Source organism: Spermophilus citellus (genome assembly GCF_964194105.1).
Source record: "Spermophilus citellus genome assembly, chromosome: 1".
In the NCBI taxonomy this organism is placed as follows: Eukaryota; Metazoa; Chordata; class Mammalia; order Rodentia; family Sciuridae; genus Spermophilus; species Spermophilus citellus.
Window position 1 is genome coordinate 33,688,392 of NC_138182.1, and position 14,319 is coordinate 33,702,710.

The window sequence follows — 14,319 nt, forward strand, 5'->3', positions numbered from 1 at the left end:
TGTTCTCAGTGTTTGACTTGAGGATTCTACTCTATAGCTTCTGAAACTTGAAAGTGGTTCGTATATAATAACTCTGCACAGATGGTTTCAGGTAATGGTAATGTTTAGATTGTCTTTATCACCCCAAAGAACTTCTCAGACTTTTCTGATAATGGTTTGTGAAACTTTGTGGCTGCTCAAAAGTAATATGGTTACTTTTTTAGAAAACTAAAAAGCAGATCCAAACCAAAGGATTTGATGTTTCCCCTATGCATGGAAATAAATCAGTTTTCAAACACTTAATAGAGCTTATAATGGGTCATACAGAGATCAAAATACTATTCTTTTCTGCATTTTACTCTTCTTCCCCTGTCAGTCTTTCCTCTTGCACTTTTTTTAACCTTTTTTTTAAAAATTTTTATGTGATACTGAGGATCGAACCCAGCGCCTTGAACGTGCTAGATGAGCGCTCTGTCACTGAGCCATAACCCCAGCCCCCCTCTTGCACTTTTATTAGAAGTGAATTTAGTCTTGACATTTAAATATAATTACTCCAGTTATCCATTTTACTATATTACATTAAATATCACAGATACAGATTTAGTATAAGTTTGATCAAAAAACAATAGTTTTTTTTTTCTAAATCAGGTGTTTGGATAACTTAGATTAAATTTTGTTTGTTGGAGTTATCCAAATGAGAATCTTGTCTGCTTTAAAATATTCTGACAATAAATAAAGTGATATTAAATATAATATCAAGTTAGGCACAGTGGTGAATGCCTGTGATCCCAGAGGCTTGGGAGGCTGAGGCAGGAGGATAGCAAATTCAAAGCCAACCTCATCAAAAGCAAGCTGCTAAGCAACTCAGTGAGACCCTGTCTCTAAATAAAACACAGCATAGGGCTGGGGATGTGGTTCAATGGTTTAGTGCCCCTGAGCTCAATCCCCAGTACCCACCAACCCGCAAAAAAAATCAAGCATGTAAATGAAGAAAGAAAAGAACATCACACATCTAAAAATTTTAAAAGTGCATTTATGATCAGAGGAAATTATTTGGGGAAATTATTTTATGAATTTAATTTTAATAATTATTCATTTCTCTTAATTTCCTTTCCGTAATAATAAACTACTATCAATGTGTTTACATTTTTCTATACATGCAAATTACACTCTAGGAGGAAGCGTTCATTTGTTGCTGTTTATAAAATAATGAAATCTCATGGTAGTGACACTTGATATTTCTGCATCTTGGATGTGACCAATATGACAGGACTGTTTTGAGAAGAATCACGCGTTAGGTCCACAGTTCATTTCTCTCTTTGATCTGAGCCTGGTTTAAGAAAAGGGTGAGAACTGAGTAGGTGATATGAGCATGGGTGAGATGCAGGAGAGTTTTGCTATCTTAAAGGGAGAGGGACACAGCATGGGTTTGAGCAAAAAAATGAAGTGGCCTCAAGGGGAGCAGAGGATTACAATAAATTTATTCAGACATTTCAAAAGTAGGAAAACAGGAGAAATAGAAATTAGTTTGTTTCATTTCAAAAATTGTAGCTGTAGAATTATATTGTGTGAGAGTCTCTTCAAGTTTTCCTTTAGCAAGATGGCGTGTCCTCTCAGAAACTAACCTTTCAGTAAACATATAATTTGAAAATAATTCAGAAAATGACAAGTTCTATAAATTTGAGAACTGTAAACCAATCAAAAGATCAACTGAATGAGAGATGGATGATAGTCTTCTTTTCCCTTTCCCCTACATGGCAATCTGAGTTTGAAGAATGAAGTCTGTTTATTTGTGGTGGATAGATGGTTCTGTTATCTGTTATTTATTTGAAGAGAGAACAGTAGATGTTATAATTAGAAAATGTGAGTAGGAAAACACTTTGCCTAGCAGAGGGGAATAGATTGCCACCTTTTAAAGCTTAATTCATTTTGAAAATACCTGTATAAGACTGTGCCAAAATTTTTTTGTTGTTATTTTGCTGTCTTCTTTGATAAGCAAAGCCTTCAGACTTTTTTCTTGTAGTTTTAATACTCAGATTAAAAAATTTACATCAAAACTTGCAGTGTTTATTTCACTTGGATGAGCAGACCATATGGAGTAACAGTTTTCTTCAAAAAATGTGCAGCTTATTTTGAAGAAAATATGGTTATCATTAATGTTACTTTTTATTTTTCTCCAATCTTCTATCTGGTTCAAGTCCTGAATTTAAAATTTTTGTTTGGTAAGTGTATTGCAAATGTGCCAAAATCTGACATCTGCAATTCTTAGTATATGCTATGTTAAGAAAAACAAAGTGTTCTTTTAATTAGGTATGATTTCAGACCCATAAACAAAATAATGAATTTTTTTTCCCTTTTGCTCCCCAGGAATGGACATTCACTCTAACAAGTAGTTCTCAAATAGGTTGGTATATTAGGACTTATATTTACTTGGAGAATTACCACAATTTCAGCATCCTTCCTTTCTCTCTCCAGTAGGCTTCCTTCCAGATATTTTTTCTATCTTTTATGTTCAGAAGGATTTCTAGGTGGTATCTTATGCTCTGGAACTATAAGGACCATGAAGTATCCTTTCATGGGAGGACCTTCTAATTTCACTCTCACAGGAAAATCAGTGCATTATGTTATATGATGCATTAAATGAGTGCTATTACTGGCAAATTACTTTGTGGAATCATAATCTAAAATATACTGATGGGTTAAGGAAAACATACTGGAGTAGATAACATTTGAATTGAGTGCTGAAGGGTAGTTAGATGTACACACTCTTTCATATAAAAGAGAAATACACACTCTTTCATATAAAAGATATTTTTATATGAAAGAATGTGTATTTAAGAGTGTGGTTTGAGTTTGGGGATTATTGCAGAGAACATTCTAAGCAAATATGGTTTTTAAGCATATGCAGAAATATGAAGTAGAATATATTGAATACACAGTTATACTTTAGGAAGATGGAGCATTATGAGTAAATTCGGAACAATTTACTGGTCCAAAGAGTGAATATTTAACTCACAGACAACCAATTGACCTCCCACATTGGTAATGAAATATAAAGCCTTCCTTTCTTCTTGGGTTTCTGGAATGAGATTATCCGTAGCCATGTTCCACACTATGGAAATACATAGAAACAATAACAATAGCCTCTCCCTAAAAAATAAAAACAAAAAAATTTCAAATATAAAACAAAAGCAATTAGAAAAATCAACAGAGATAGAGCTTTTTTGCATTGAGACTCCAGTCCCAGTTCCTACTTTTGTGGTCTACAGCTAGCTCTTGAAATTTGTGAGTTATTAGAATACATTTATTAGTATATAAATAGAAAATTAGTGTTTTGCTCAATTTATTGTTGGTTTTTGTGAGGGGGGAGGTTTGCAAGATAATGAATCTTAACTAACAAATATATGAGAATATGCAGCTGACAAATGTAGGCAAAATAGTGTCATATTCAATTCGTTGTGAGGGTTAAATTAAGCCCTTTTTCTACCTATTTGTAATGACTCATGAAATTGAGAGAAATGGCATACCACATTAAATTTAGTATCATTCTACATTCTGTGCCCATTCATTTGCATGTACTCTGCACAGACCTGGCAAATATTTATTAACATGCCTAAGAATAAATAACAATTGCAGAATTCAAAGAATAAAATTTAACAGGTTTATGAATTATCAGTAGCTCGTATTTGCAACTGAGTCTTCATTAGTGGGATCAATTTTATAGTAGGGCCATCATTTGGCCAAATGCAATTGCTCATTAACAACACACTATAAAAAGTTTATAATCCCTCAGAATCACAAGATGGAAAACAAACTGTAGTAATTCGAAGAAATATTTCTGTCTGAAGGAAAGAAAGAAGGACATCTGGAGTTCTTGGAATTGTATTCAATCTGATATTGATTATGGGCTTTCTTACATTACCAATATGAAAAACAAGCAGGAAGAGTCAGAGCAGGAAGCAATGTTTTCTCATGGAAAGGCTAGTGTAGTCAGTATCTCATAATGGTTGGCCAACACGAAGCAACTTTGAAGGAGAATTTAAATAAAACGCGTAAACTCTTAGATATTTTTCTGTGACTAATAACCACCAACAGATGTGCACAGATGAGCAACAGCTTGAGAATATTTTGAGGCTATTTTTTCCCTCCCAATGTGTTGTTTACAGCTTTATTGTTTAGAAATAACTGTTAAAGATGGAAAACAATTGTATTGACTCACAACTGGAGGCAGTACAACTTTGATTCAAGATAATTAGTTGAAAAGCATTCAAAATATTTTTGAACAAATGAATGAATTTATTTCGATCATCATTCATTAAATATAATCTGAATGAAATGTCTTCAAAGATGAAACAATGCAGCACTTTTTTAAAGCTTGAAATTTTGTAGAAAAAAATGGTATGAATATGCAGCTTTATGTTTGCTGAATGAACTAATTCAGGAGGGGTGAAGGATTTTCTGTAATATGTGACAAAGGAGGGTTTCCACCTTAGCAGAGTGTGAGATCAGAAGACAAGTGAATCGTTGGCAGGGCAGATCAAGATGGCAATGTAGACAGTGTGAGATCTGAGCTGAGACCTCAATGTGATGATGAAAGAAATGTGGTCAATATTGCCCCACATGTCTGGGAAATTAGGAGTAAAACAATTCAGGATTGTGTATACAGTGTCTGTGAGACTACGTTAATGTCAATTTTCAAAGGGTATTTTGTATGCCTGAATAGAAGTTTAGACTTCCTTCTACAGTTGGGCGTTCAAAGTCACTGAGCAACAGAGTGGCATTACCAGAACTGGGTTTTAGGAGTAAAAGAATGCTTTGAATTTTTACAAATGAAATGACAAAGAGATACTGAAAGTAGGAAGCTTAGTAGGGAAACAGTATAGACCCCAAAATAAGTTAGAAGGATCTAAAGGATAATAATGAGTGTGATGGAAGTGCTCAGAGAAAATTGAGGAAAGAGATTCAGTGAGTGGAAGGACAGGGCTAGAAATGAAACTGAACACGAAGACAGCCTGAAAGGCTTGACCCTGTGTTAATACTCTCAGATTTCTCAGCCACTGTTTTATCAGATTTTTTTTATTATTGTGACCAAAATCCCTGACAAGAATAATATAAAGGAGTAAAAGATATTTTTGGCTCATGATTTTGGAGGTCTCAGTCCAAAGATAGCCAGCTCCATAGCTCAGGGCCCAAGGTGAGGCAGAAAAACATGGCAGAAGGGTTAGAGAAGGAAAGCAAGTCAGGGCATAGCAGTTAGGAAGTAGAGAAAGAGCTCTGCTCACCAGGGACAAAATATAAACCCCAAAGGCACACCCCCAGTGATATATCTCCTCTAGCCACACCCTAACCTGCCTATAGTTAACAGCCAGTTAACCCACCATTAGTGGTTAAGACTCTGACTAGGTTCATCTACTGACTAGGTTAAGGCTTTCATCACACAATTATTGTACCTCTAAACTTTGTTGCACTGTCTCAAAAAATGAGCTCTTGGGGGACACCTCATATGTAAACCATAACAGTCATGCTTCTACTAAAAAGTAACACCGGGAAGGCAGTAGTTTTAAAACAAAAAATACACTAGCCATGAAAACCAACATTTATAAACTAAAGTAAGGCCAAGTGGAGATACATTTCCATTCTTTGATGCCAGTAGTTTCCCCATTGTATGTCAAAGTGTGTCATAAGGAACCTGAAGGTAAAGCTTGAACTCTTCAGGAAAAAAGACAACATACAGGGAATCATGAAATCACCAATGAAGATATTCACTTTAATATGTTAGTACAGCCCCTTTCTCTGCAGAATCACCATGGTGGCTGAAAACAGGAAGGCCTTCAAGGACCTCATCTCTGCTCCATACAGCGGGGTTCATGTCCAAGTGCTCTCCACACTACTGCATTTCCATTTTGGCCAAAACAACCACATCCCTGAGTTTCTCCATAAATTTTCTGCTGGCCAGGTTCCAGCACTTGAGGGTGATGATGGATTCTGTGTGTTTGAGAGCAATGCCATTGTCCACTATGTGTGCAATAAGGAACTGCGGGGAAGTGCTCCAGAGGCGGCAGCCCAGGTGGTGCAGTGGGTGATAGTGAAAGTGAGCTTTGCTGATACTGACATACTGCCCCCAGCCTTTATTTGGGTGTCCCCTACCTTGGGCATCACACACCACAGCGAACAGGCCACTGAAAATGCAATGGAGGAGGTAAGGCAAATTCTGGGGCTTCTGGATGCTCAGCTGAAGACAAGAACTTTCCTGGTGAGTGAAAGACTGACAGTGGCTGATATCACAGTTGTGTGCACCCTGTTGTGGCTCTATAAACCGGTCTTCTAAGAAAGAAAGGCCTTCTTTCTGCCAAGCCTTTCCCATTACCACCTGCTGGTTCCTTACCTACATTAATAAGCCCCATTTCTGGGCTGTCTTGGGGGAGGTAAACTGTGTGAGAAGATGCCTTAGTTTGCAGAGAGCCAGCCTAAAAAGGACACCCCCGTGATAAGAGAGCATTTGTGGGAAGAGAAGCAGAAGTCCCAGGTGGAGCTGAAAGAGGAGATAAAGGCAGCTGCCCCAGCTCCAGAGAAGAGGATGGATAGATGCGAGCAGATGCTGGCTGCTGAGCCCAAGGCCTAGGACCCCCTTTGCTCACTGCCTAAGAGTTCCTTTGTATTGGATGAATTTAAACACAAGTACACCAATGAGGACATGCTGTTTGTGGCTCTGCCGTATTTTGGGGAGTACTTTGAAAAGAATGGCTGGTCTTTGTGATACACTGAGTACTACTTTCCTGAAGAGCTCAATCAGACCTTCATGAGTTGCAACTTCATCCCTGGATTGTTTCAGTGATTGGACCAGTTGAGGAAGAACACCTTTGCCAGTGTCATCCTCTTTGGAACCAACAATAGCAGCTCCATTTCTGGAGTGTGGGTCTCCAGTGGCCAGGAGCTTGTCTTTCCAGATTGGCAGGTGGACTAGGAGTCATATACATGGTGGAAGCTGAAGCCTGGCAGTGAGGATACCCAGACGCTAGTTCCTGAGTTCTTTTCTTGGGAGGAGGACTTCCAGCATATGGGCAAAGCTTTCAACGAGGGCAAGATCTTCAAATTCTCTTGCCGTCGCCTAGCTTCCTGCACCTGCCCTTCAGGAAGATGAAGGTCATTAAAAGAAACAGAACATTGAAAAAAATATATATTATTTACATAGGATTAAAAGGCATAGGTATATTTGAAGTCATGAAACTCCTCAAGATTATGTGCTCTTGGTTTTATTTTTCCTTAAGCAGACGTTGAACAATCTTAACACATTAAGGAGCTTATCTTATTCACTCAAAATACTTAAAATCCTCAGTGTTTATGAAGGAGTTGCCTTTCCCCAGTTTCCCTGAGACTGCTTCTCATTAGATGCCATACATTAGTATGTTATCTTTATAGTGAGATTTTATATAAATTCATACTGTTATGTTTGATACCATCAGTATTACAGCAGTCTCTGACTTCTAACAATTTTTGCATTAAATAAAAATAAAACTCATATATATCTGAAGGAAAAATAAATTCTTATCAAGTTTTTATCTGCATATTTACCTTGTGATATCATTTTGAAAGTAATGTCTTCTAAGTAAAAGTAGGCAAAGTCCAGTAAAGTGTCCTTCCCTTAGAGTCAGTGTCTATCCTCTTATCACATAAGCAGTGACATCCCCTGATGCCTGAGAACTCTCCTCTCACCCCTGAGATAACTTCTGTTCCTTTTGCTCAAAGTGTTAATTTTCAGTAATCTTGCATATGATAAAGAGTTCAGATTCTGCAGCTCTACAATGTGAATTCAAATCCTGTTTCTTCCCCTCACTATTCTGGACAAACTCTCTGTGACAGTTTCCTAGTCTCTAAAAATTTAGATAAAATACTTATCCGCCTCACAGAATTGTCACAGAGATTCACACAAGGTGCTCAGCAGGTTTTGTCGTATAACAAGTATCCAATAAATGTTGTCTAATCATTTGAACATTCTTCTTATGGCTGTGGTGTCTGGTTCCACTGGAAATGACGGACAGTGGGTGGAGATTGATTGCAAATGTGAAAAGTATAGTGATAGGGAAGATGTCCTAGTATGAGTTCATTGAGAAAATCAGTCAAACAAACAAGACCAAACAAACAAACAAAAACTAGAAAACGAACCTCAAGTGATATACAGGAAGGCTGGAGACACATTAAATCAAATAAGCAGGATGATTATATAAAAAGGGGAGGACACAGTGAAGAAATGCCCAAGGACACCAGAGGAGAAAACAAAGGATGTGCTTAGGGCAGACCAGAATTAGGAAACTAATTCTGAGGAGTAGAGGGAGGCGCTGAATTTCCCCTTCCTGAAGTTTGTCTTTGGGGCTAAGGCATGGCTGTCTTCTTCAGAGTGGACTGCACTGTGAGTAAAAAAAAAACTCAGATTTTTACTCCTAATGCATGCTTTATTTTGTAATTGTACTTTTCATTCCAGACACCATGGAGGGCAATGGGTGAAAAAAATCATATATTCCTGTCTTGATGAGGTGATAAGAAGCCAGTGTTCTATGCAAGGCCCTCTGTGGGATATGTGAGACAGGGAAAAGGAATGAACTCCAGGAGATGGCTGGCTGGGGAGTATGGGTGAGCGAAGATGGGAGAAGGAGAAGAGAACAAGGAAGAAGAAGTGAACATCAGAGGGACTCATCAGCAGAGGTGTTTTAAGTCTAACAGATGTGAGAAGTGGAGGAAAAAAGAGAGAATAACTGAAATCACTGAGGCTGGAATTAATGATGGATAAATTAGGCCATTTGGAAGTCCCCTGTAGTCTGAAAAGGACCTGGAGGTTGTTATATGTAAGGATTTACAGATTCCCTGCCATTTACATATTTTTTTCATTAACAATATTTTTCTTTTTTTGATGGTGCTGGGGATTGAACAGGGCCCTATGCATGTGGGGCAAGCACTATATCAACTGAACCCCTAACAATAGCTTTTTAACAATACATGCACAAATATTGATTTCAAAAATATTTTTTCTGATTGTAAATATTAATGTTAAGAATTTATAAGGTACATGAAATTATATTAAATTATATTTTTATGAAACACCTGTAAATTACTCTTACCAATATTTTGGATAATAACTCTCTATAAATTTTATTCTCATTTAGATATATTTTCATATATTTACTCACAAATACAATACTGAGAATTAGTATGTGAAAAAAATTAGCTGTAGACATTGGAGATATAGCCATGAACAGAAAATTGACAACCATGGATATCAAGCAATTTGTGAAAGGAAATATTGAGGGAAAATAAAAGATACCTACCAAACATTGTCAATAAAAAATTTGGTACTATGTTCGATGATGATAAGGCTATGCAAAAAAGCAAATATATAGGAAAAGGAATTTTGAATATCAAGAGAGAGCCAATTTGCAATTTTAGGAAAAGCATTTAGGAGAGCATCATTGAGAGATATTTGGACAATTTCTTGAAGAAATTGAGTAATATTCTATTGTATACATTATAAATTATTATGTTGTGTGATATACATATTATATAATGTTTTGTAGAAATGGGTTTATATACTGTAAAAAGTTATATAATACAGATTTTTCTGTCTTTAAAGAATTTTTTACAACAAAACTGTCAAATTTAATTTGAATACTCAGATTCAGACTCTTTAAAAACATATTTTTATGGTTATATAATATGTTAATATTAAGGGACATAAATAAATAAATAAATAAATAAATAATTTTGGTGCTGGTAATCAAACGCAGGGCCTTTCACCTGTAGGAGGAGAAACTGGATGAGGGGTAAACAGGAACTCTCTGCACTGTCTTTGAAACTTTTCTGCATCTAAGGTCATTTTAAAATTAATCCATTAAAAATGTTTTTGTTATTGTGTGTGACAATCATTCATACCCCTAAATTTTTGAACACAAACAACATTACAGTGTAAGAGTTAATTGGTCATTGTATACCTAATTTTAAGCAGTTGATGAAAATTCCAAGAGATGTACCAACAGCACTCTGAAATGCTTCTTTTCTTGTACCAAAATTGAGTAATACTGATTTTTAGAATTTGCCCAAATTACATACTAAATTTTGAATATTTGGCCTTTGGGGATGATTGTGGGTTTTTGTTGTGATATTGTTTTTCGTGTGTGTGTGTGTGTGTGTGTGTGTGTGTGTGTGTGTGTTTAGAATGAGCTGAGTTTCCTGCAGCCACGGAGAGCTATGGACAGGAATATATATCTCTTGCCAAGGATGACCCAGTAGATATTACAGCAGAAGTGACGTGGGCCACATGGCCAGAGATGAGGTGGGAATGTGGGTACCTCAGGGCACACCAACACGGGACTGATGACAGCCACACAGCACAAATGTCCAGTTAGATCAAAACAGCAGCTGACTACAATTTCCCTACATACACAAATCCATTCCTTCTCTTTCCTACATCCATTAAAATTAAAATTACTGCACATGCCAGCTGGAATTTAAAAACTCTGGAAGGCTCTTTCCCATTTTTTTCTACAGGTAAAGCATATGGATACTATCAATAAAGGGCTACCATTTTATTGTGGCAAAAGGCAAAAGTGAAACAAATTGTTGTTCAAATTCTTGAAGCTCAAGTATTTACCAATACTTGAACTTAAAGAAAATTTGCATTCTGTTAGAACAGAATAAATTAATAACTTTGATTTTTAAAATCAAATTGTGTATCATTTTGATATATGAAGGAAAAAATCTGAATTAATTTTTATAGTAAAAATTAACCTAATGAAGTTTCTAAAGTTTAGATAAGTGGGGATTATCTAAAGGAATCAGTAATTTAGGAAGCGCTTCCCACTGAGCTGTATCCTTCATTTACATAATATCCATAGATCCTACATCTTTTTCAGTATTTATTTTTCATTTTCATTGATTTTTTTTCTTATAATTTCAAGCCTTTTATCATTGATGTCAACCACCAGGCACTTGAAAGATGTAAATATGGAATTGTTTGATTTATCTTTCATGAAATTTTTAAATTAGATCCTTCAGATGTTTGTTTTTGTGACTCTTTGGGAAGCATCATCAAAGTTTAGGAATCGAAGTAGTTAATTGCTTTATTGCTAAACATAAAAGCCAGCTAGCAGTCTTTTCCACATATGGTCTAGTTTTCTAAGGGTTGTTTTTGGAACCTAGGTTGGCTAGAAAATCATCAGTCTTTTCTCATCATATTGTAGAAATCTTACCAATGAATATTTATCACTGGTTATGTAAGGCCTTACACAGACCTCACAGAAGTGAAGGCAAGCAACCCTATTTCTAAGAAAAGTGAATAAGTGCTTAAAATGTCAAGAAATCTGTTCCCAATACTTATAAATGAAATCACTGCTCAGTTGGTTAGGAAAAGAAATCTCAATAAGTTAAATTCAGATTTTATTTTCCTATGGATAATTTTTTATTGATATAGGTGTGACTGGGTGTGTACATTGTGTAGATATGATATCAGCTATATCACAACCTAAATTCCTTCTTTTGTGGTTATTTATGATGGATCCTTGTGTATCCCATCAACATTTTCCCATCTGGTTCATCTTATGGTTAGAATTTCCCAATTGACTGCTCCTATTCTAAGGCACAATTCTTGACTATAGTTAATACAACTAAATTATATGGCAGAGGATCTAGAACACTTGGGACAAATATAATAGCAGGAAACATAAGATTACAACAAAATAACAATATAGACAAATGTCCTTCATGAGCGTACACATAAAGATTTTTAACAAAACTTTTACAAATTGAATATATCATGACCAAGAAGAATTCATCCCAGAATGAATGGAATACAGGGTTTAAAATACATAATTAAATCCATCATATGTTATAGTCTGGGTATGAGAGGTTGTCTTAAAGTTCCTGGGTTAATTCAGAAATGTTCAGAGGTACAATAAGATTGTGAGAGTTGTAACCTAATCAATCCACTCTAGTTTTAATGGATTTTAATGGATTTAATGGATTTAATGGGTGGTAATTGTTGGCAGATGAGGCATGGCTAGAGGAGGAAGTGGGTCACTGGGAGAATGTCCTGGAAGGGTTCCTCTTCCCTGTGGCACCTCACCACACTCTCTCTGCTTCCTGAGTGCCATGACAAGAGCATTACTCCTCCACCAAGTCTTTGTGCCATGATATTCTACTTCATCATGGGCCAGAGTATGGAGTCAGCTGACCATAGACTCAACCTCCGAAAGCCTGAGTCCAAATAAACTTTTTCTTAGTTGTTCTTAAAAGGTATTTTGACCACAGAAATAAAAATCTAACCAAGACATGGGGTTGTTACTGTGACTAACCTAACTATGTCATTCAGAAGCTTTTGAAGTTGATTTTTAGGGAGAGTTTAGAAAAGTTTGCACATGCAGGCTAGAGAAGCTTAGAATGTTGTCAGTGGAGGACCATAGTGCGGATAGGAATGGGAATAGTGAAAACTGTGCTCAAGTTGTTTCAGAGGGGAATGAGGATTCTTTGGGAAGTCAACTAGAGGCCACGCATATTACGTCCTGACAAAAAACTTGTCTACATTTTGTTCATGTTCTCAGACATTGTATTAGATTAAATTCACGAGTGATAAACTAATTAATCTGGTGGAAGAAATTTCAAGGCAGCACAGCATTCAGGAAGTGGCAAGGATTGTGCTGGCAATTTTTATCCAAGTGAATCAGTGGCAGAAAGCAGAGGTGAAGGATTTTAAAACTTGCCACCTAGCCAGGAAAAATGTGTGTAAGTCTAGGGCCATGGAAGATGTAGTCAATAAAGAGATTACTGCTGCTAAACAGAAATTAAGTGCTTTGCTGAGAAATAATAGAAAAGTGCCTTGAGAGCATCTCAGGAATTTGCAATATCACAACCATTGTAGGCTCAGGGTGTCAAAGGGAAAACCCTTTAGGAAGAGATCCTTGGGGGATGCTGTTTGCAAAGGAGGGGCTAGGAAGGCTTTTCATCATAGTCTACCACCTATTCAAAGAAGTCACAGAAAGCATGGTCCCACGGGTCCCAGCTACTGTTGAGCTGGTATTGGACCTAGGCATCATCCATGTGCTACTGGTTCTGCAGGATGATGGAGTTAGGGGTACATGCAGGTTTCTACCAAGTTTTCAGAGGAAGGCTATGGAGGTCAGAAAAAGTGTAACAGAGTCATAATTCCTGCAGGCTGTCCCCAAGAGGGTGAAGTGTGAAGTTGTGAGGGTGAAGCTGAAGCGGGAATGGAGACCACAGGAATTAAGAGATACTGGTAACCTGGACCATCTGCCAAGGAAAGCTGTTGTCTCTGGAGAAAGTCATTCTAAGCAATAGGTCATCAGCACTGAAACTGGCAAGGCCAAACAGGGGGTGCTGCACAAGTCCTTAGGAGACCACATCTCTCTACCATTTGCCCCAGATGCTTGCTGTGGTACTGTAGGACTTGTTTGTCCAGGTGGGTTTCATTCTTGTTTGGTCCCATCCTTTCTTTCAGTGCTCCTATTCCTTCCTTTTGAAATGGGAATGTTTACTGTGTGCCATTGTATTTTCAATATATGAAACTTGCTTTGAATCTTTATAGGGAATCACAGCAAAGAGTTGGTCTTGAGTCTCAGAGGAGACTTTGGACTTGGGATTTGGGGCAGTGTTGAAACAGTTAAGAATATGGGGCTGGGGATATAGACCATTTGGTAGAGTGCTTCCCTCTCATGCACAAGGCCTTGGGTTCAATCCCCAGCAACACAAAAGTAAATAAAATTGGGCTGAGGTTGTAGCTCAATTGGTAGAACATTTACCTTGCATGTGTGAAGCACTAGGTTGGATCCTCAGCACCACATAAAAACAAATAAATAAAATAAAGGTATTGTGTTTAAAAAAATATGGAGTATCTTTGAGCTGAACTAAATAATTTTGTTTTGTGAGATGGACACTAACTTGGTGGCTAGAGGAAGAATGTTATGGTTTAGATAGAAAGTGTCCCCTAAATGCAGAAATGTTCAGAGCTGTAACCTGATCAGTTCATCCTAGTTTGAATGGACTAACTGGATCATAATTGTGGCAGGTTGGGCATGGCTAGAGGAGGTGATTCACTGGAAGGGTGCACTAAAAGAGCTTATCTTTAAAAGACTTTTGCCCTTTCCCCTCTCTTTGTTTTCTACTTGCTGTGAATGGAGCAGCATTTATCTACCATGCCCTTCTGACAAGATGTTCTGCCTCCTCTTGTACCCAGAGCAATGGAGTCAGGTGATCATGGACTGAACCTCTGAAATTTTGCAACCAAAACAAAGTTTTTCTTCACTAAGTAGTTCTTGTAAAATATTTTGTTCACTGTAATGA

The 14,319-nt window shown here is 37.0% G+C and overlaps 1 pseudogene across 1 annotated transcript; it reads left to right on the top strand.

Annotated features, from left to right (window-relative positions):
* Positions 1 to 5,785: 5,785 nt before the first annotated feature.
* LOC308643012 (elongation factor 1-gamma-like) lies at positions 5,786 to 7,120 on the top strand (annotated as a pseudogene). Its single transcript has one exon. The product of its transcript is annotated as an elongation factor 1-gamma-like (transcript).
* The last annotated feature ends 7,199 nt before the right edge of the window (positions 7,121 to 14,319 follow it).